Genomic DNA, 24,064 nt, shown 5'->3' with positions numbered 1-24,064 from the left:
TACCTATTTCTAGCTGTGAGACAAAATTGTTCTGTATGAAACAGCTATGTTAAGTTTTAGTTCACCATGTATCTAAAAAGACACTTCTGCTACTAGGAGGAAAAAAACCCCTGTATGCTAGAAGAAAGTTTTTGCCTTTTTTTTTTTTTAAAGTTGACCTCTGTGGTCTTGATAGTAAATCAAACTACAAATCTTAATCTGAAGGGAGAGCAAGACGTCTTGGACATACCTTAGTAGAAACCTTAGCTTTCCCTCTCCCCAATTATTCAAGTAACAGCTCTTAAGAAAAGTCAGTCACTGGTTTATTGTTGCCTTGCAAAGAAGAAACTTGAAAGGATTTAACTGAGTTTGCATTTCATAAACTTTTTGAAGTAAGACATCATTCACCCTCTGTGAGAGGCAGAGTCTCATGCAATCAAGCACTGACTGCTTTCAGTACTGCAGCCTCTTCTTTCAATAGTTCCATATAAAAAAAAGGACTGTCGTGGTTTAGCCCCAGCCGGCAACTAAGCACCACGCAGCCGCTCGCTCACTGCCCCTCGGTGGGATGGGGGAGAGAATCAGAAGAGCAAAAGTAAGAAAACTTGAGGGTTGAGATAAAAACGGTTTAATAGGTAAAGCAAAAGCCGCGCACGCAAGCAAAGCAAAGCAAGGAATTCATTCACTCCTTCCCATGGGCAGGCAGGTGTTCAGCCATCTCCAGGAAAGCAGGGCTCCATCACACGTAATGGTTACTTGGGAAGACAAACGCCATCACTCCAAATGTGCCCCCCTTCCTTCTTCTTCCCCAGCTTTATATACTGAGCATGACGTCATGTGGTATGGAATAGCCCTTTAGTCAGTTTGGATCAGCTATCCTGGCTGTGTCCCCTCCCAGCTTCTTCTGCACCTGGCAGAGCATGGGAAGCTGAAAAGTCCTTGACTAGTACAGCAACAACTAAAACATCTCTGTATTATCAACACTGTCTTCAGCACAAATCCAAAACATAGCCCCATACCAGCCACTGTAAAGAAAATTATCTCTATCTCAGCTGAAACCAGGACAAGGGTTGAAGCTTAGTCTCAGTTTAGCGTTGGTGTGACAAATCCCATTATCTCTTGATGCTACCTAGGAAAGTGGAGAAAGCAGTGCCATTAATACACACAGCATTGTTAACAAAACAACTGAAAATAACATCTGGCTAATCCTCATCAAGCAGTTGTGTGCCTTTATTGAGTAGGAAGACTTGTATTGAGCTAAACGGGGCTTTTCATCCCCTACCTTAGTGACCTCTTAGAAAGTTTTAAGTACAAATGAGTTAGGTGAAAGAGTATGCAAGCCTTATGTGCAAATGCCGTACTGCTTTCCCTCATGTCAGGAGGGGAACATGAGTTGCCATTGCACTATTATAATTTTGGAGGCTATAACCAGTAAGATACAGCATAAAGTTTAACTGTCTTACCTTCTCAGTCCTCCAACCATCCTGTTGTCTTTTCCAACTTATGATACTTAATATTCATCACTTAGACAAAGTTGCTTTTCTATAAATCCAGAGGCAAAAGTTTTAGCAGTTTACTGTGTGTATATATAAATAGTGCTAGTGAATATATATATCTTAAAGCTGTTAAGACTAACATTACATTCATCAGTTTATATAAACAAACTATTTTCTGTAGTCCTAATAGTGAATTTTGCAAAGCACCAACTTACCAAACATATTTAAAATAAAATTTAAAATAAACTAAGAAGAGTAGGTATGTTCGTATCATCAGTGCTGAACAACCCAGCTGGCAAGTAAAAACAGGAGCGCATTCATCATTGTGTGAAAGCCACTGGACTAAACACCTATGCCAACAGGGGCTATTGTATACATATGAAATATTTTTACAAAACATACCATAAATGAAACTGGAGTTTCTGTTCTAGCAAGAACAGACCCTACGCTGCTGCAGCTGGTTGTATGAAGTGTACCTGACAGGGGCTTTCAGCCAGTAGGTAACAAATCCGTAGCAGCAGGAAGAGATGTCAAAAATAGCATCCTGTTATGAACAAGATGTATTTAAATGTGCGTACCAACAAAGTTTGTTCTATATGGACTTTTTATAAGTGACGACAGAATGTGGGATTTTTTTCTCATCCAGTTGCTGCCTTACAAATGTTTTTCATCTGCATCTTATTTTAATCCGGCGATACTTCTCTGTTGATGAACATACCTGCGTACTGCTTTCCGGGGCCCAGCTAGCACTCATCTTGGTGCAGCCCCACCGCCTATCCTACAGCACTATCCGCTCTCATCCCTCTGGGCGGAAGTGTCTCGGCGTTATTTCAGCACTGCAAACCGGGCACACGCTGCCTCTGCTGGTGCTCCTCAAGCTCCTTGATTAAGGCAGGGGGAAAAACGAGGGTTATGGCCTGGCCGTCCCGCCGGCGGGGCCCTTCCTGCGCGCACACGCGGCTCTGTGCCGGGGAGGCCGGGCAGCGGGCCGAGCCCGGCAGCACCACTGGGCCCCTCCTCGCCCCGCCCCGAGCCAGCCGCCCGCCTCAGCCCCCCGCTTCGGACCCCAGGGAGCCGCGAGGCCCCGGCGCCGGCCCGGCCCGCCACGGGCGGCCTTTACCTCCCCGCCGGGCCCGCCGCCATCTTGTCTCGTCTCGTCCCGTCCGGCCAGCGGCCGCGGCGCGCCGCCCCCCCGCGGCGGCACCGCGCGGTGGCGGCCGAGGGAGGAGCGCGGCCTCCCGGCCCGGCGCCGCCGCGGAGGCGATCCGCGCCTCCCGATCGGGCTTCACGCTGCTTCCCTTCCTTCTCTTCTTCCACTTCCCCGCCTGCCTCCCGCCGGGGCCGCGCGTCGGCTGCCCAGCCGTGCCGTGCGCTGAGGAGCTCCGGGAGCGGCAGAGAACTGGGGTGCTCCCCCGAGTTGGCAGCTGATGTGGTACCCTGCAGCTCGGGAGGAGCAGAAGGAGCAGGGAACCTGTCACAGGAGGACAACGTGACCAGAGGCCAAATGGCCATAAAAGAAAACGAGATCCATAGATAGTAGTTTAAAAAGACATCCTAAAAAGACATTTAGGATCAGAAATTATCCTAAGAAAGAATGAGCAGAGTCTCAGGAGTGATCCTGAGAAAGAAATGCCAGGAGGAGCCAGCGCAACCCACCGAGGGAGCCGGCACAGCGGTAGCCTCAGTCAGGTCGTGGGCCGGCAGAGCGCCTCATCCCACGAAGACCTTACTCTTAATCTGCCGTTCCCTGCCCTTCGGTTGTAAGGTTGTTCCCTGCCGTTCCCTGCCCTTACAGACCCTACTCCTCAGCCCCCCTCTGCTTTCCCTCCATGTTCCCTCTCTTTTCTAACCAAGGATGATGGTGGACTGGCCTTGTCTTAGAAGTCTTGGGTCAAGCCTGGTTGCTACTGCAGACAGCATGCTTTGGCCAAACCTCAGCTGCTGGGCTTTGTGAGACTAAAAAGTCTGCACAGGCGGTCAAGCTAGATTTTGTAGCACCTTGAGTCTTGCACTAACATCTGTTCATCTTCAACCTTTTTCCCCTGCAGTCCTTCACTTTCTTCTTCCTTTTTGTTTCCCCTGCCTAATTTTTTTCTTTTAGATCATCAGTTTTTTTCATTTAGCTACTTTCTACCCACCGAAAAAAAAAATCAAACAAAGTGCTGATTAAATGAAACTGTGATACTTACTTGAGTTAACCACCATCACACTGCTCACTGGATTTGGTTTTTCAGCCTTCTATCTTCTTTATTCAGCCTGTACCACCACCGGGCAGGAATAGTCTCTAAAGTGCCCAGCGATGTTGAGTAAGGCTTAGCGTGAATCAAAATTATAGTTGTAGTTCCTTAACTTCCTTGGCAAACCCCTAATCCTTCTGTTTGGTTCTTTATCTGCGCATTGGGAATAATAATACTTGGGTTTGCTCCCTCTTTAGAGATACTCAGAAACTGCCTAGGCATGGTCCTGGGCAACCGGCTCTAGGTGGCCCTGCTTGAGCAGGAGGTTGGACAAGATGACCTCCAGATGCCCCTTCCAACCTCAACCGTTCTGCAGCTCTGTGGTTACCACAGCAGATGTGGTGAGGAACTGATTGGTAGTTGGATACTACAGAGGTGGAGGCCATAGATGTATCTAGGCAGGCAGAAAGAAGTCTTGAACCAACGATAGCAAGAAAACCAACAAAAAGCCCAAGGAGAGTGGGAGTTTAAGACTTAACAGAAAGAAACAATCTGCTGTCCAGCCTACCCTTCACCAACTCTCCTTGAGGTCAGGATTCATGACCAAGAAAAGGTTAAGCTGCAAGAAGAACAGTAAGCACGTGATGAGTCTGAATGGTAAATATTAAACAGGAGTGTTGGAAAGTACACATGGCTATTCTTTAGTGTAAATGCCAGCCTACGGAGTGGAAAGGCTAGAACGAAACTCCATCAAACCTTGCCTGAAGCAGATGGTGCCACCACGGCGGCAGGCCAACACCTTCCTCCAGCCTGGCAAGTCCAACATTCCTCTGTGCAGCATAACAAAGAAACAATAGGTTAAAAAAAAAAGTGATACAATGCACAAGTAAGTGGCACAGCACTGGAGCACTTTTGCTTTCTGAAACATTGTCACATGCTTTATAAAAAGAGCAATTCTCTGTTGCACGACGTTGTGCAAAGTCTTAGTGTTCCCGCAATTTTGCTCAGAGGCAGGTCTGGATAGGACTATCTATTCGTAGATGATTGCTCAGTGTGATGTAGGTGCCCTGATCCTCCACAAGGGCAGTGGCAGGAAAAACACTGCTGAGGTGTTTCTGAGGTATGTTTTCTGTTTGGAGATTTTTTTGAGAGATTTTCTGATCCATGTCAACCAAAAGGTTGGGGTTTTTTGGTTGTGATTGCTGAGGGAGAGCAGAGCTTCTGGCTGGGTGGGTTATTTGACCATGAGCAGTTGCTAAGCTTTCTACCAAGGTCAGTGTGATGTGGAAATGATAACCAGGAAGCACTAGAGATGGGCTTCTGGTGTTTGTTCTGGTTGAGCACAAGATAATTGGGTGGGCAAGGCCCCCGTCTAGCTTTTTAGAGCTTGTTTAAAGCACTTCATGAGAAGGAGAGTATGGTTGGGATGTTCTTCAAAAGTATGATTTTTTTGAGACAGGAGTTCCATTTTTCATTTTACCATATAAATGCTTCATTTTAGACATGTGTCTTTATACCGCAAAGACTCAACTTGGAAATTGCTCATAGTAAACACCAGGAGGAAAATCACAAGTTCTTTAAAATAGCTTCATCCACTGCATGTCTTTAGTGTCAAATTTTGGAGGTATTTAAAGAAGGATAGCTCTTCTGGTGAATTTGCAATATTTGGGTTTTATTATGGATGGAGATATTCTGTGTATGTTTTGACTTGATGGAGAAATACATGTGAAAGATGACTGTAAGTTTCAGCTGTATCTGCTTTCCCACGTCTGTACATGTGGCACCCTGCAGAGACCCTGCCACTGGGCTCGCAGTTGAAATCTGCACCTTGCTTGCTCAAATGCCCATTTATGTTGAATTTTGCCACAGCCAGAGTGAAAACTGAATGTGATTTTAAGCTTGTAATCGTTCCCACTTTGGGTAGCCGCTGCTTGTTCTTCCTCAGACCTTCTGCAAAAAACAAGGTTAGCTGGTTCTTCCAAGGCTGTATATTTGGACTTACTCAAGGGATGGTGGAACATTGCGAAAATGTTTAAACAACTGTCTACAAAATGTGACATGAGCCTCACCTGTTTCCTCGCTGTCCTGTGACCTGCATTCAGGAAATTATTTCCTTTCCCCTAGACACTGCTGACACCTGGCTATGGTAATATTCCAATTCCCAGTATACACCATTAAAACTAATGAACTATTGAAGCCTAGATAAATTACTTTAGTCGTTACAAATAAAGATTAAGAAGGCTTAACTGAGTGTAAGGCTCATTTTTAAAATGCTGCAGTGGATGCATTGTCAGGAGACCTTTAAGCTGAGATCTCAGTACACTTGAAGAGGCCTCCTGTAACAGCTGGCAGGATTATTAATAGCTGCCACAACTGATTTAGGTAAAGAATGTGTTTTCTTGGGGGATTTTAACTAATGAATCATGTCATTTTGTTCACCTTAGTTTTTATTTGTTTTGTTTTGAAAGGAGGAAGTTTTTGTTATGCAGACGTGGATACAGTCAGTGTGCCTGGGTTTGAAAGCTTGAAAGAGCAGCCTACAAATTCTGGAATATAAGGGCAGGAGTCTCAACTGGGATGTCACCGTGTCTTCAGTGAGCACATGCTAACCTCCATCAGCTAATGATCTGGCCCCAGATGCGCATAGGCCAGTGTTAGGTAATAGAGTGGGTGTTGGTATGGAAGTCTACACACATATACAAGTGGCCTAACTCTGCAAGCTGGAGGAGAAATTAAAATGTTTGTGTCAGACATCAGAGGAACAACATGACCCCAAACTGAGAAACTGTTCCTTTTTCACAGCACCATCCTCCTGCCAAACTGTGTGTGTGGCACCACAGCAATTAGCTGAGGAAGATCTTTCTGTTGTCATTCATTTAGAAGCGCTGGTATGTTTGCTCACCTAAATGAAGCATTTACCCCGTGCTTGTATTCAGCATTTCGCGTGACAGCTGCACTAATAGTTGGCGTAATCATAGTGCCAGCCAAATTGCAACAGTGTTACAGGTGTCAGGATGCTTGCTTATTTTCAAAACACTGCATATTTCAGATTGCGCATTTCTCATTTGAATAATTACATGTTTTATGTTCTTTTACATGCCGTTAAAAATAGCCTAGAGCCTTAAAATCCGTAACTCTTGACAGCTGCAGTGGCACAATTTTTTCCTGGCTTCAGTTGGAGTGACTCAATCATTTGACAATTAGCAATGATTTTACAAAGCATATTTTGGAATCTACAAGGCTCATTTAGAGTAAAAAGTCATTTTCTTCAAAGTGAAGATAGCAGTATTCACTTTAGGCTTTCACAGTGGTATCTTTCACCAGCTACTTGCCACTTTAAGTTTCTGTTGATTATGTAAGAATAGGATATTATTTCATTGATGCTTGCATCTGTTTTTTGTGTGATGGCGCCTGTTTGAGTTCAATGCAGTTACTTGGAATTTACACTAGTGTTAGTAAGAAGAGAAATAGGTCCCCAGCCCTAGATCCTCAGAATGGGAGTTAGTAACCAAACATTGCCCCAACCCAGGTGCAGGACCTTGCACTTGGCCATCTTGAACTTCATGAGCTTCACACAGGCCCACCTCTCTAGCCTGTCAAGGTCCCTCTGGATGGCATCCATTCGCTCTAGAGTATCAACCACACCACTCAGCTTGGTGTCATCCACAAACTTGCTGCAGTTGCCCTCAATCCCACTGTCCATGTCCCTGACAAAGATGTTAAATAATAACTGGTCCCAGTATGGACCCCTGAGAGACACCACTCATCACTGGTCTCCACCCAGACATCAAGCGGTTGACCACAACTCTTTGAGTGTGACCATTTAGCCAGTTCCTTATCCACTGGGTGATCCACCCATCAAATCCATGTCTTTCCATTTTAGAGACGAGGATATTGTGCGGGACATCAAATGCTTTGCACAAGTCCAGGTAGATGACATCAGTCGCTCTTCCCTTATCCACCAGTGCTGTAACCCCATTGTAGAAGGCCACCAAATTTGTCAGGCACAATTTTCCCTCAGTGAAGCTATGTGGGCCGTCCTGTTGGTTATTCATGTATTTAAAGTCAGTCAACACACTTTAGTGCTTTGAAGTCCAAAACCAATCTTTGAAGGCTCTGATCAGTACATGGCCAGTGTTTTACTGTGCTGCAGTCTTCCAGAAGAGGTGAAAATCCAAGATCTTAAATTCTTTGCGCTGTTAAAGTTTCCATAGGGTTTTCAGCACACATGGAAGTATTTTGACCAAATAAACCTTGAGAATTGCAACTCCATATGGATAAATTCTCCCTGCACTGAATTTTCTCTGCACTTTTCATTGTTGCTTCTTGTCAGAAGTGGTCATGCAGTAGCTATGCACTGGCATACCATTGCCTTGTTCCTGTAGGGCAGCGACACTATTACCAGGAGTGCAAAAGGTGGAGACCACTTTATCTCCAGCATGGCCACATCAGTGAGAATTACGATCAGAGCAATGGCACAGAGGAGCACACCTGCACAACTTCTCCCAGGTGCAGAGAGATTTCTGCACTGGCCTGACATGGGCTGTTATGGGGAGCTGAGCCAGAGGCAAACTGAAGGGGTGCAGAGAGTCTGTTCTAACCAGTCTGTTGGCTTCAACACCCTTTATAGTTGTAGTGGCAGCTGAAAATGCAGCTGCTTGTCTGGGTGATGATCAGGGGGACAAGACACCTCAGTTTCCTCGTGTTGGAAGAGTGACTTACACACCTCTGCCCTCATGCTTCTGCAGAACCAAAGCCCTTGGTCTGCATGTAGGAAGAGTGCTAGAAATTCTGCAAAAGCTGATTTCACCAAGTGAATTGCAGTGGTTTTGCTGATTATTTACAGCCTGAGCTGTAATACCTAAATAGCCTGAGCATTCATTTGGCCTTCAGAAACCTCTTTTTCTGTGCATCCCCACCACCCACCTTGTAGTATGCCAGAAGTCAGAAGTAGTCTGGAGAACCATAGCAAGAATGACTAGAGGACTGGAAAACATGGTTGGGAGGTCATGCTGAAGAATTTGGTTTGTTTGTCCTAAATAAAAAGAAGAGTGAGTAGACATAGGCAAAGACTTTGGAGGCATGGTGTTGAAGAGGATGGTAACCAGTTATCTGCCATATCTATGAGGGAGAGAACAAGTATAAATGAGCTTAATGTGCAGCAAAAGGTGTCTCAGTTTGGAAAACTTTCCCCTTCCATGGACCAATGTCATGAAATTTCCAGGCAGAGTGCAAGTTTGTAACAGCAAGTTGGACAACTGTCCCCAGTGGGTCCTCATCTTGTACCAGGTCCTGCCTTCAAGAAGGCAGCCATGGTAGATCTCCTGGAGCTTCTTCCAGCCCTATTCTCCCTGTTGTTTAGTGCTACAGGGAACATCTTCAGGAGCAACCTAGCAATATTGTTGGATCACTCAGGTAGGGATCAGCTTGTGGGTCAGGTAGGCATCAGATCAGTTCACCTCTTGAAGTGCTCTCTACCCTGAATTGTAAGTTTTAAAACACTTGCGTTTGGGTTTTTTTTAACTCTGCACTTCATCCTGTTGTTGGTACGTCTCTCAGGCTCAGCCGTTACAGCCATTTACAGAAGCAACAGAAGCTTTTACTTTTCTGAAAACTTTTTCAGAGTTAAATGAATTCATATGATTTCACTGGCCTCCATGCTGTGCAACCTTTGCATCTTGATGGAGTCAGACTCCCTGTTTTACATTTCATTTCAGTGTGTTCTGTGAAACTAACTAGAACTTACTAGGAAATTGAGTTTTTCTAAACGGTTTTTCTAATTTGTCTCCCTTGATCATGTTTTCCATTTCTTCTCCGATTTCACATGTCTCCGTGTTCTTGGTCTCAGTTTTTCCTGCTGAGAAGTGCTGACTGCTGTGCAGCATACGTTTTTCCTGTAGAAACAAAGCTAGAATGGTAACCATTTCTCTTCAGTCTCCTCTTTTCATTAAAAAAAAAAGCTCTATCCTCATATTAATCAGGAGAGAACGTGTACCCAGCAGCCTCTCTTCAATCTGAGCCTGACATAGAGGTTGATATAACAACTTGCAGTACTGATTTAAGTGCCACATCTGTTACTGAGAAATAAAAACCTAGTAAGTGAGCATCCTTCCATGAAATGTTAACCCTTTTGTAAAGACCTATTTACACATCAAAAACCCCAAAGGCATTTTTAGCTCATATAAATCACCATAGGCCCTGCTATGCAGTTTTACACCACCTATTCTATATTTCACCAAACACTCTCCTTCATATTGGCAATCTTACCTCTGGCTACGTAGAACTATAGTACGTAGATCTGTCGATTGGCACCTGTGGATGTGGCCAAGCAATCCTCAGGAGGCCAAAAGCTCTGGAGCAAGATTTTCTTTTTAAGCAGGCCTCTTTCTCCAGACCTACCCTTTAACATTGCTCAGTTTTGATGATTAGCCTCTTAAGATTGCTCAGGGTGAACAAATTGAACAAATTTATCTTCTAATAAAGCTGCCAGGACTCATGTTGCTGAGGTCCTCCAAGAACCTCACGCCCCTTCAGACTGTTTACAGAAGCTAGACTGTTTACTGAGCTAGAGCTCAATCTGGCTGCTGCTGTAAAAGACAACAAAAAACACTTCTTCAAATACATTAGCAGCCAAAGGAGAGCTAAGGAGAATCTCCAGCCCCTAGTAGATGGGGGAGGGAACACAGTGACCAAGGAAGAGGAAAAGGCTGAGGTACTTAATGCCTTCTTTGCCTCAGTCTTTAATAGCAGGGCCAATTGTTCTCTGGGTACCCAGCCCCCAGAGTTGGAAGATAGGGATGGGGACCAGAATGGAGCCCCCATAATCCAGGGGGAAATGCTTAGTGACCTGCTGCACCACTTAGACACTCACAAGTCTATGGGGCCTGATGAGATCCACCCGAGAGTACTGAAGGAACTGGCAGAAGTGCTCACCAAGCCCCTTTCCATCATTTACCAGCAGTCCTGGCTAACTGGGGAGGTCCCTGCTGACTGGAGATTAGCTAATGGACGCCCATCTTCAAGAAGGGCCGAAAGGAGGACCTGGGGAACTACAGGCCTGTCAGCCTGACCTCAGTGCCGGGGAAGCTGATGGAGCAGATCATCTTGAGTGCTATAACACGGCATGTAGAGAATAACCAAGGGATCAAGGCCAGCCAGCATAGGTTCAGGAAAGGCAGGTCCTGCTTGACCAACCTGATCTCCTTCTACGACAAGGTGACCCGCCTAGTAGATGAGGGAGAGGCTGTGGATGTTGTCTACCTAGACTTCAGTAAAGCCTTTGACACGGTATCCCACAGCATTCTCCTGGAGAAACTGGCTGCTCATGGCTTGGACGGGTGTACTCTTCGCTGGGTAAAGAACTGGCTGGACGGCCGGGCCCAAAGAGTGGTGGTAAATAGAGTTTACTCCGGTTGGCGGCCGGTCACAAGCGGTGTCCCCCAGGGCTCTGTGTTGGGGACAGTCCTGTTTCATATCTTTATCAATGATCTGGATGAGGGGATCGAGTGCACCCTCAGTAAGTTTGCAGATGACACCAAGTTGTGTGGGAGTGTTGATCTGCTTGAGGGTAGGCAGGCTCTGCAGAGGGACCTGGACAGGCTGGATGGATGGGCTGAGGCCAATTGTGTGAGGTTTAACAAGGCCAAGTGCCGGGTCCTGCACTTGGGCCACAGCAACCCCATGCAACGCTACAGGCTTGGGGAAGAGTGGCTGGAAAGCTGCCTGGAGGAAAAGGACCTGGGGGTGTTGGTTGACAGCCGGCTGAATATGAGCCAGCAGTGTGCCCAGGTGGCCAAGAAAGCCAATGGCATCCTGGCTTGTATCAAAAATAGCGTGGCCAGCAGGACTAGGGAAGTGATCGTGCCCCTGTACTCGGCACTGGTGAGGCCGCACCTCGAATACTGTGTTCAGTTTTGGGCCCCTCACTACAAGAGAGACATTGAGGTGCTGGAGCGTGTCCAGAGAAGGGCAACGAAGCTGGTGAAGGGTCTGGAGCAGAAGTCTGATGAGGAGTAGCTGAGGGAACTGGGGTTGTTTAGCCTGGAGAAAAGGAGGCTGAGGGGAGACCTTATCGCTCTCTACAACTACCTGAAAGGAGGTTGTAGAGAGGTGGGGGTCAGTCTCTTCTCCCAGGTAACAAGTGATAGGACAAGAGGAAATGGCCTCAAGTTGTGCCAGGGGAGGTTTAGACTGGATATTAGGAAATTTTACTTCACTGAAAGGGTTATCAAGCATTGGAACAGGCTGCCCAGGGAAGTGGTTGGGTCGCCATCCCTGGAGGTATTTAAAAGACGTTTGGATGAGGTGCTTAGGGACGTGGTATAGTGGTGGTCTTGGTAGTGTTAGGTTTACGGTTGGACTCGATGATCTTAAAGGTCTTTTCCAACCTATACGATTCTGTGATTCTGTGTGAAAATTGGGAGGAAGTGAATTGCAAGCAGGGGTTTTGCACCTATGGTAGCCTGAAGTCTATTGCCTCTGCAAGACCTGGGAGCAGGTCGTGTCTGCCCATAACTGAGGTAGCTTAGTTAGAGCACTGTAAGTCTAATTGCAGACCTTACTTTGGGCTGAATGACATATTTCAGCATAAGCCTGTGCTTGTCTGACCTAAATCTAATGAAAATAAGTTGCATTTAAACTAAGGGAAGACTGATTTTTCCTGGCTTTTGCACTAAATCAGCTACATCAGGTTTTAAACCACACTTTGGAAGAAGACCCTACAACTCTGCATGCAGGCAAGCCTTTAAGCTTCAATTTGTTTGTATGATATACAGACCAGAGAGTACAAAGGGCATCGTTATTCTCCTCCCAGCTCTGATCCACATGTCTCTTTCTTTCTTCACTTGTTATTTTCTGCTGGACCCATGAGGTCGTCTCTGTTTGACTGTTCATTTCCAACTGCAATAATAATTTTTTAGAAGGTGTCACATATGGTGAAAATACCTGTCCTAATACTGCTAACAGCATGGTGAAAGACAGGCTGATCTTCACCTGGCCAGGGCTGGAAGCAGACTCTGGAAGTTCTGTTTTCCTTATCTGGGACTGATTTTGGTCTCAAGCCTATTTGCCAGCATGACATGCCATCAGATTTCCAAAATACTCAGAGGAAGGATTTGCACTTACAGCTGCACACTGATGAGTGTACCCTCTGATTCCCCTCCCCCAGCTCATTAACATGCATGTCTTCCCTTATTAGTGTTCGTCATTATGTGAACAGCTGGTAACTGTTCTGTTTTCCTTCTCATCAAAAAGAAGGCTTCACAGACATGAGGAAAATTAGTATTAGGTACAAGCAATTTTTAATACTGACTCCAGGTCCATTAATTTTTTCATTATCGTTATCATCATCATCATGGCAAGGGTGGGCAGGTAGGCTGTGGGCCTGATTCTCATCTTATTCAGAGGAGTACAAAGGGAGAGAAACTCTTCTGAAGGCAGCAGGGTTACACCAATGCAAACCAGGGTAAGTGCAGATCAGGGTCTGACTCTCATTACATTTTTTTCATGGCTGCCTTTAAAATATGAGCAGTTTCTCTTCCAAATCCATTTTAACTGTAATGAAGATTTTTTTTTTTTCCTGCTTGTATTTCTCAAATACATGCTCCACCAAAGATTTTAAATGACCTCTCTGGCTGCATATCTTATGATCAAGATAAAAAATTATTTCTCTCACGTATGTAAGGAGAAGATGAAAAAGTAAGAGATAATTGGAAACTAGACATATTTGCTGGGGTCCTCACTTTGATTTTTCCCTCAGTAGATGACTGGTTAAGATGGAATATGCATTTTTACTGGATCATGACTGTATTCAGGACTCTGAGCAATAGTCAGGTCACAAGACTTTATGAACTGTCTGAAATATTCCAGAATTTAGATCTCCACCTCCCAGGTTGAAGACAGTTTTGGTGTGATATTTTACCCTGGATTTTTTAATTACTTAGGAGAGTAATCGTCCTCCATACTTTTCATCCAGGACATAAGATCTTCTCCATTTTCTCTTCTCAAGCCATAACCCTGAGAACACATTTATTTTCCATAGGAATCAACAGCAATATGCTCACTGACAATTTTTTCCCTGGTGTGGGAAGCTCAGTTAGGTAAGGTGTGGTAGAGGTGGAGTGTGTTTTCCATGCTCCCCGTGGAGAAAGAAAAAGAGGGAGTGGAGGCAAGAGTCCCGGCACTGAGGACAAGGCCTGTTGAGGGTAAGGGATGTCTTCAGCTATGCGATTTAATAGAGATGTGCCTCCATTCACATGTCCTCATACAAGCCAAGAGCCCTTGGGGATGTGGTCTGACAGAGCTGCCCTTCTCCTGTTGAAGCCACCATTTTTTGTTATTGCTGGCCAAACCTGGTTACTTGGCAAGACGGGTACCGAAGACAGATATGTCAGCTTCAGGGAGACTTATCTATGGTCCTGTCTTTCTTCAGGGAGCCAAGGCCCTGCTGTAGGAGTGATTTGATGTTCCAATGTGTTAAGCCTCCCCATAGTTATAGGTATCCATCTTCCCTGAAGCTGTTCTCTTTGTGTAGGCTAGTGCTGCCATGGAGGAGGTCACCCACAGTCCCTGAGGTAGGAGGACATAAGAGCTGAAGTTTTGTCTGGCACCACCAGTTCCACTCTTCCTGGTGACAAGTGCCTTCACTATGGCAAAGTCTCCAGGAGTAATGTCTGGTGGATCTAGAAATGTTGTAAGTATAAGAGATTTCCATAGGAAATAAGAGATCTCATGCTATCTGAGATGAATGATTTTTTTTTTTTACTGTAAAAATAATTCATAATTGTGGCACCATGGTCTTAGCAGAGTACAATTCTTGTATGTTGAACCCAACTGATAACAGACTGTAAGTCAAAAAAATTGTGGAAAAGAGCAAATGCAAAGCGTATTCTGTGCATACATACATTTTTAAAAATTTTCCTGAAAAATATTGAACTATAAAGCTGTGGTGTGTGATCACTACATGATTAGACCAGTCTCCACTCCTTTTCAAGGTTAAATACAAGTGCAAAATAGTGAATAGCATTGTCTTCAAACCAAACAAGCTCTGTATGTATCTGCAGTGCAGTTAAAATATACCGTGGCACCACAGGGATTGGAAATCGGTTGGATTGACTTCTGTACCCCCCATATCTTCCCTCTGTATTGTTATACTGGCTTATTATTTTTCATTTGACTCTAATCTCCCATTCCAAAGAAAATGAGTTTAAAACAAATTGATAGAATACTTTTAAATGAACAGAAGCCTTTAACCAGTTGGATGACATGAAAATTAAGGAAATGCTGGGAACACAATGCCAGGAGATAAATAACGAAATTGGGTTTGAATGTTGAGTTACTTCCCTGTATTCCAGATAGAAACATACATACAGTGATTAATTTTCCAAACAAAGTCAACGAGATACCACGTCTTCTGCTTATTTTTTTCCCCTGTGGGATCACAGTTTCATCTCTGGAGCTGTTTATTCTCAACCATGTACCACTAGAGGGTGCTCAGATAGCAGTATTACTGGGAATTTATAAGTCATCGTTTCTGGGATCTTTGGCTTTTATGCATCTAGTTGTGGCTTTATTTCTCATCTTCCTACTTGCTCTGGCTGGTTTGTTTGTTTGCTTGTTTGTTTTCCCTCTGTCTTTTTATTTAGAGCTTCTGCAAGCTGAGACACTCTTGCTGAATGAGTTAGTAGTTCATCATCTTGATGCTATTTTAATGGCATTCGTCAGCACAGCACAAATAGTCTCACTGCGTTGCTTCTCACGTCATGGCCAAACATGACTTACCACACCACAAACGTGAAGCCAGCATTAAACAACAGCTTCCAAGTGACTAAAATACATATGGTAGAACCTGGGAATCCAGGACCATTTCAGGGTAAGCAAACCTGTAGTATTTGGCTCACTCCCTCCTCTGTCCCCTCCCAAAACTAAGCGTATTTATATTTTTCAGACTTGCCAACTTCCATTTCCCGTGCAAGGAGACATTCCACGTCCTAAAATTACTCACTTTGTCACCCCTACTAAAAAGCCTAAGCAAATACACAGCACTTGCATAAGCCTCATGCATGATGAGTGCTGCAACTCTTCCAGTAAGAACATTTCACTGTGCTATATAATATCACCATCCCATGTTAAAAAACCTCCACCAGGTGGGAGCCTTTGTGGTGACTCTAAAAACCTTGCATGTAGGCTGTTTATACACTCTCCAGGGGCAAGGAGAGGAAATTTTCTGCAATCAGGAGAGCTGAATAGCTAGCAACCAGCCTCATAGCTGAACTAGGCTTTAGCAGTAATTAAGTAATCTGTGGAACACCACCTACCTACACAGTGCCAACAAAACCCAAACAATATTACATTTTTCCATTTCTGCTCCAGTCTACAAGATAGGTCGAGACATGGTAAAGACATAAAAGGGATCACCATTTAATTACAGGAAAATTAAGTAGAGAAAGCAAACGGCATAGTCCACAATCTTGGAGGTGAGGGAAGGATCGTGACAGAATGCAGTAGTTTGAAAGCCAGTTATTGCCGAGGAAAAGTTTTTTTGGCGTGGAAGACCAAGGTGTATCCCTATAGGTAGGTGGGGGAAAAGGGCAAAAACTGTAAGAGAGAAACTGCTTAAAGAGAGAAGAGGAAAAAGTTACCATGGAAGGGAGAAGTAATGGGATTAATTTGGAAGTTGGAAGGGAAACTGAGGCAGGATAGTCTCTGCAAAAGCACATCTCTTTTTTAATGAAAATCAACTGGTACTGTCATAAGTCTAAGGCAGCGTGATTTTTTCCCGGAGTTTGTTTCCTTCTTTAGCTGAAGTTGTGGTATTCATAATTATCTGAAATTACCCACTATGGAAAAATAATCACTCTCATACAATGCACTGAGAAACCCACTATGTCATTTTAAAGGTCAGATTTTAAAATGGATTTGAACTTGGTTTATTGATATGAGCCTGGAAACATTGCACACGGTGATTTCTGACTGCAAATAAATAATATTTTACCTACCTGACTTGTGGGTGAAATTGGTCTGGGTCAGCAAACAAATTGCAAATAGCTATATATTGTTGCAAATGGTCTTGCACTCTAGATTACAATGGAGAATGAAAAAGCCTGGGTTTTAACATTTGGAGTTCATTATATTTTCTAGAAGGTGTTTTCCAGAAGCCAGTAGGACTGCCCTCTGACCTGTGATTTCATGTGCTCATTGTGTTACCAGAAAAGAGTTGGGGAGGAGTCGTAGCTTTCGTACCCTTTGTCTTTACATCAGAAGCCTTCATTCAACTGAGTAGTGGCTTTGCCTTTGTCTGTGACTTCTGTCAGGAGTGCTTTGCTTTGGAGATCTCACAGTCTGTGTGGTATGACTAGCATATAACCTTTCCAACCTAAGGGGCCTGGGAGCAGGTCGGTCAGTCTGCCTCTCCTAAAGCGGGACATCCAGCTGCTGTAACCAGAGCAGCCGACAGAGCTCAGGGTGCTCTGCCATCTTCCCAGGAAGGAAGCAGATATATACCTCTACTACACAGCCATGTAGAGCACATACAGCAACACAGCACAATGGCAAAGAAGGAAGCAAAGTAGGTAGGAGCTGGTTGCCACCACTCCAGCAATTCATCCACACCCCTGTGGAGTCTGCAGGCTGGATGATCTGCAGGCTGCAACCAGCCTGGGAGCCCTTGGCTTGGTGCGAGAGTTACGGATATCACATTGACACTTCATGAGTAAAAATGTTGGTATGCAGCTGTTTATTGATCCACACCCCCCAGGTTTATGAATTTCAGGCTGCCTTCAGGATGGAGGGACAGAGGTGCTCTGCGTGGGGTGACTGCACCTCTTTGTTGCTGCACCTCCAGCGTTGTGCCTTGAACCCACCACAGCCTTTTATACTCTCATTTGCGCTGTACGAAAGACTTCTCTGCCCTTTGTAAAGACATAATTTTAACACCCCTTCTACCACAGCTGGGAAGAGAGACTAAGCTGTAGTGAAGACTCTTGGATGCTTCTTGGAGGGCAGCACAAGTCATCTTCATTGCTTGTGGAAATGAGCAGATTGCAGCTGTTGTGCCTCAGATAGGGCTGTGCAGCTCAGAGAAAAATGTGTCGTTCTGCCACCATGTCCCTTCAGGAACTGGTATGTTTTATTACAATTTTTTTTTTAAAGTGTTGCTGTTTTTCTATTCCTGTTCTGGAAATTGTTTTTCTCCAAGCCTTCCATAACTACAGCTAACTTCATAGACATCATGAGACAAGTGTAGATATTATCATAAAGGATATACAATTTTATTGTGATGCAAAGTAGAACAGTTCAGTGGGTTTTTTTCTGTCAACTGCTGGATCTAGCAGATCTTCACTACAAGGTTTTCTAAAATTAAATTGCTCTAGTCATTCCTAGAGTAATGTAATATTACTCTTTCTTGTATATGCTTACACTATTTCATCCATGTGTATACTAGAAAGCAAAAGGGCCAAGAAGAGGGTCGAACTTTCTAAACTGAGGCTGTTTGTAGATAGCTATGACTTGCAGATCTGTATACCAATATTTTGGTGCAGTGGCTCTGGGTTAGACAGTGTGGCATGCAAAGAAAAGGATTCTTCTGCTGCATCTGTCTCCTTGGTTGTTCAGGAGTGATTGTGTTTGTGCGGGTTCATTGCATTATTGCAGAGATCAAAAAATCAGATTATTTCTATATGATGATCTGGGTAGTGGTTTCTCAGAGCTATAACATTGGAGAGGTTTCATATGCACCTGTTAAAATATTTGTATTCTAGCAGATGCAGAAGCATCCATTTGTAAACATCGTATTAACACGTGTTTTGTCCCATAACCCAAATGAGCTTTACAAATATTAATGACTCATGTGACGTTTGTATTCATTATAGCTGCCTTGGCATGAGCCCTGTGCCTGTCCATCCATGCACGGGTGTCACACAAGTACACAGTCTGTGATGTAATCATCATCTTTGACAAAGGATTGCTTACAACACAGTCCTGCTGTGGAATGCTCTAAAATAGTGGAATTCATGTTTGTGTGTTTGAAGCATTATCCTGAGAGTTTACAGGCACAAAATGATTCATGTTGCTTCCTTCTTTTGTGCTCTGGCCAAGTAAAAAGGTTCTGCCAAGTACTGTAGCTCTTGAAAGCCATGCTCATGTCTTCCCAGGAGGGAAGATATCTTCAGTAAGTACACAGCCTGCCAAAATGAGTAGAAGAGGAATTTCCCTGCGATGGCTAAGGTGAATGCTCCTAATACTATTTTATAGTAAAAGTTTATGACAATGGATACTCAACAGCAAATCCCCAATGCTATTAGTTAGTGCTTGTTTGTGGGAGACAGTAAAAAGGGTAGAGAACTTTGCTTGAGCTAGATAAGATTTTTATTGCACACTGCTTTTAATACGAGTTTGCTCTGCAATGCCTTATTTTTTGGACACAGCAGTACAAGTCATTAATTACTGCGTTCCTTAAAACTGTTTTCCAATTAGAGAATGCCTCCTTCATCTGGTTTTATTAGTGGCACAATTTAGTCCAGAGTCAGGAGAGGACCATATGATCCATCAAAGCCTTGTGTTGCCTAATGATGACAGAACAAGACAATGTCTTCATGCGAACTTCACTGACAAAAGCACCTGACCTTAGGTGTCCTAAATATACTTGAGGGAGAGAAAATCTCTTCTGAAATACGTAGTGAGGTGTATGTTCCTTATTCTAGATACAAATGGCTTAGTGCTGCTTAATTCTGCTAGACTGGCTCCTTGCGTTGTTTCAGTATCTTTAGTAGTTCTTCACAGCATGGCATAGTGTTCTCTTCTGATTTGTGATAAGTCTAGAGAGAAGTGTATCCTTCATGAGTATTTGCTTTGTGTGATGTTTGTGACTTTCTGGCTTGTAGTTTACAAATTTTCCTGTGCTATTTTAATACTATTTTTATAGTTCATTAATTTTTATTTACTTCATAAAAAACATAAAAGAGTCCAATCAGACTATCAGTTGAGGACACATTTAACAATAAATTGTTTGTCTACCAACCAAATGAACCACTCCAAGGCAAGACAAGAAGCTATGGTACATATCAACTGATGCAATTTATAGCATCAGCTGATATGTACTTAAAATATTATGGCATTGACTGCATACAAAGATCACACTGTAAAAGATTAACTAGGGCAAATTAAATAATTGACACACTCTGAAGCCTATAGATAACAACAGGATTAATGAAGGATCCTGCAGCCTTTTACTCATGCTAGCAGTCCCAGCAAGTCAAAGGCTATCAGGACTATCTGAAGCCTGTTGGAAACTCTTTGAGTTGAGACCTCTCACTCTCAAGGGACCGTTTTGTGCCATCCCCTTGTTTCTGCAGGCCAGGCTCAAAAAGTGGGACTGGGAGTGACTCAACTCTTTTGTGCTTTTTTTTTTGTCAAAAAGTCCAAGGAGATGTGTGGCAGTGTGGGAGAGAATTAGCCCTTCATTTCCCCTGAAGGCTTTCGAGACAGCATCGAGCAGGGGAAGAGCCTGGAAATACCATGTGTATCTAAGAACCAGGCACCTAAAATGCAGCATAAAGCCCACAGCTTTATCGGCTTTATCTTTTATATAAAATGGCAGTGAATTGTTCAAGAATGCAAATCTGTTACTATTATTATTATTATTTATCATTATTATTATTACTATTATTGAATGACACTTCCTTCTCTGAAGAATGGTTCTTTCTTAGCCAGTGACAAAAGCAATGCTTTTTTGAGTACACATCACATGACAAATCTCCATCAGGCAGTATCCTATTCACCCAGCTGTGCTGTGCCAGAGAGTATTGTTAGATATCTATTTGCCTCAGCTTCTAACGTCAACCTTTAATGATTTTTTTTCTGTTTGTCCTTGTGATGACCTGAAAACCTGAGGAGAGATTAAACCCAAGCTAGTGTATAAGGACTGCATAAAAAAAATAATGAAAATGTGTTCTGTGCTCCAATTTGGCTTGCAGACTGGCAAATCATGGCCTTTTAGGATTAGTATTATAACCTACATGTAGGTTATGTATGTTCAGAGATAAAAATTGTTTGTTCATTTTAAGCACAGCTAATTTTAGATGATTTCTTATTTACTGAGATCTAGCAGCATTTTCAATGCTGGCCAAATATAAATGAAAAAGAAAAAAAACTTCTTGTCTAAGTGGCAAAGACATGCTACTTCTGCCTACTGTGGGATCAGAGGAGGAAATTCTGATGGCAGAGAAATGAGTGAGGATGCCATTCATGGGACTGAGTCTGTCTGCAAGATCAGGAATATTTTATCGCGTGCTTTGCTAATGCCAAACAAACGGTCATGTGCAAACTTAATCTGAGCTCTGGAGTCTGCCTGAGCCTAGGAGGACCAAGCTCTGGTCCTTGCAGTTGGGGCAGGAAGGAGTGTCTGGGCAAGCACGCCTCAGCCTGACCACCAGCAGGTACCTAGAGCTTGTCTCTTCATAAACTACATGTGGATGCTGTGAGCTGTGGCTACAGCCGGGCTGCAGCCAGCTAAGGAGGCAGAAATGGATTATGGACTTTGCTGTACCTATTCTGGTCTGCTGCTGGAGTTTGTCGCTTGCTTCCATATACTGGGGAGTTCACCCAACAAAAGCAGTATCCTAGGTCTTATCTGTGACACATCTTGGATACCTCTTTCAAAATTCTCAGAATCCATGGGGTGAGTATTCCGCTTGCATAAGAAACATGAAGTCTATTGCTGTCATGGTACAATTCAGGCACAGATGATGTACTCAGGGGAGTCCACTCAGGTATATGCAAACACCCACTTCTTTACTATTTGTATGATTGCAATAACATCTCAGGAATGGGCTCCTCACAAACCAGTTTGTGGATAAGAGGAAATTTAATGGCAGATTTATGCACAGCAAAGAAAATCACAAAGGCCAAATGTTCAGAAAAAGCCAAATGTTCAGAACCTAACTGGCTGTGTGCAAGAAAGAGCAAAGACAGCATGGGAAAGAAACAAGGGACTTCCAGAGTGATAAAAATGTGGGAAATTACCTCCTTGATACTAACAGAAGAAAGTCCTAAGAAATTAGCATGAAAATGCAACCTGAAGGAGTTGAAGTCCGAATACATTACCCACTAGGAGGCACAATGTTTGCATACTAGAATTTAAGGATGTTATTCAGGACGCTGGAGTGTACTTACGATGTTCTCAGAACACAGCAGAAACAAATTAAGAATGATGGAATAGATTAATAAAAAAACGAATAAAAAAGCTATAAAGTTCAAATGAAGGGCCTAATTCCATCCCTATTAAAATATAAACAGCCGCATTCCCATTAAGTTCAGTGGGAGTAGTATACCAAGCCTGATATGGGGTCCTTAGTGCATGCTAAAATCTACATACATGCAAAATCTACTAAAAAAAGCAGATAATTTACTTTTAATTTTACTTCTACATCTAAAAGAAAAGTAGGCAGAATAATACCCTACATTTGGGCTGTTTCCCCAGAAACAAAGACCAAGTAACTTTTTATCTTCTAAAGCGCTGCAGTTATTGCCACCAGCCTGGTCCCAAGTCACAAAAAGTGAGTGGGTCTGTGCCTGTGCTCTTTGCTCAGGGAAAGCCTTGCTGACAGCACGGTTGCTGCAGGATGGTGTCCTCCTTTCGGAGTGCACGCAAAATGCCGTTTGTCTGCCACATACAGACTGTGGTTGCTAGCAATGGGGCTGAGCCTTCTGTATTTTCTGTGTCAGCTTCTCAGTGCCTGCAAGGAATTGATGCCCTGGCTGGTCTCAGCATTCCTCTAGTGAGTCTTCAAAAGCTGTGTCAGCTCAAAGGGGACGGTGCAAGGAGAAATGCAGGTAAAGGCCTGTGTGGGAACTGCAAAAAGGCTGTGCAGCTGTACCCAAAACTTAGCACTGTGGGCACTTCTGGGCCATTGTGTCCAGATGAGCACTTTGCCCTGATCGTGATGCCATGTCTGGGTGAGATCCTTCCTCCTTCTCCTGGGTCTTTCTTGGGAAGGCAGCCTGGCTGCACAGGAGTAATGGCAGGAGTAAGAGGCATGCTTTGATTGGTCCCTAATTTGTCCAGCTGGGGAAAGCAGGGTCCCAGTGCAGGCTGTGATACTTGCTTGTCTGACAATCCTTTGAAATAACTGGGCAAAGCTGATTCTGAGGTTTTGCAGTTAAAGGCTGATTGACACCTGGCACTTGTGCAGAGGTGCTGAAGAGGAAAGGTTGTACCTCCTCTGAGACCATACCAGGGCTGCAGTCCTGGTGAACGTGGCAGTGTGCAGCTGAGACTGTAGCAAACCTCCCGTCCACCTCATCCATGCAAGACCAGGGCCTTTGAGAGAGTGCCAAGGGCAGAACTCCCAGACAACAGCTCTTGCAGATGTATGGCCACAAAAGGAGGCATGTTCTGACCTGCTGTTGAGGACATTTCAATATGTGCGCTGTCTAGGGTTTCTGGGGAGCTCAAGGAGGATTGTGTTTGCTGACTGTGTGTCTTCTCCCCTAGAAGTAGGGCAGCTCTTCACAGTCCGTAGCCTCAATCTGACATAACTTGTTGACCCACGCTAGTTCTGCTTCTCCTCTCTTAGAACTGATTTTCTGCACAAGTTCAGTGCTTTGGGTTTATTTTGTGTTGTGGTCTGTTGTTTTGTGGGTTTTTGGCTTGGCAGCTGCTGTGACTTGACCACTACTTGTCCCACAGTTCCCAGTCATCTTTAATGTTGCTCTACATTCGTGACATTCATGTACTCTCCACTGTCTTGTGTGCAAGCCTTTGGCTTTTTTGGGTAGGGATTGTTTTTTATTGTGTTTGATGAATGACTTTTACAGCTCCCTCGTTGAGGCCTTGGACACCACTATAGAGCAATGACAGTACTGACAATATTCATGAACTCCCAAGAAATAAATAGCAATACTCCAAAAGGAAAAACAGCAATAAGCTGTTCTTAAAGCATGAAGGAGAGAGGAACAAAGTGAGTGAGTCAAGTCCAGTCAAGCCCAAAGATGTCATTCCCAAGATGACGCATTCCACCTACCTGGTACTTGCTGCAAACTAGAATATCTCAAAGATGAAAATAGGCTGTTTGAAGCATGTCTCTGGTCCCATCTCTGGTGGTTGAGATTTCCTCCAGATCAGGGTCATGCCGCCCTCTCTCAAGCCCAGGCAGTTTGTTCCCCCTCTCCTCGACTGTGAGGCTGGATTTTACCTGAGGATCCTGAAAAGCACCAGCAATGAGCTATCTGCTCTGGGGGTGAATTTGCCACTCTCTCCAGGGGATGTAAGGGTTTGCCTTTTTCCAAAGGCTGTGTAACTGACTGTTAGCACACTGGACCAGGCCAGGCTCAGAGCACTTGGTTCACCTTACGTTCCCCGGGCGGTTTTCCCCGTTACTAGATGTTCCCGACGAGGGCAGAAAACGATCAGTACGG

At 44.1% G+C, this 24,064-nt stretch overlaps 1 long non-coding RNA gene and 1 other non-coding gene across 2 annotated transcripts; both read right to left on the bottom strand.

Annotated features, from left to right (window-relative positions):
• Nucleotides 1-1,037: 1,037 nt before the first annotated feature.
• LOC142421724 (uncharacterized) lies at nucleotides 1,038-2,704 on the bottom strand. The gene is made up of 3 exons (XR_012778961.1): nucleotides 2,596-2,704; nucleotides 2,194-2,356; nucleotides 1,038-1,108 (listed from the first exon to the last, which is right to left on the bottom strand). It is a non-coding gene; the product is annotated as an uncharacterized LOC142421724 (long non-coding RNA).
• Nucleotides 1,329-1,457, bottom strand: LOC142402859 (small nucleolar RNA SNORA47). Its single transcript, XR_012773499.1, has one exon. It is a non-coding gene; the product is annotated as a small nucleolar RNA SNORA47 (small nucleolar RNA).
• Nucleotides 2,705-24,064: the final 21,360 nt, after the last annotated feature.

The sequence above is a fragment of the Mycteria americana genome, chromosome Z (assembly GCF_035582795.1).
Source record: "Mycteria americana isolate JAX WOST 10 ecotype Jacksonville Zoo and Gardens chromosome Z, USCA_MyAme_1.0, whole genome shotgun sequence".
NCBI classification, from domain to species: Eukaryota; Metazoa; Chordata; class Aves; order Ciconiiformes; family Ciconiidae; genus Mycteria; species Mycteria americana.
Note: the sequence above shows the minus strand (reverse complement) of the source record. Positions and strands in the feature narration are given on the sequence as shown.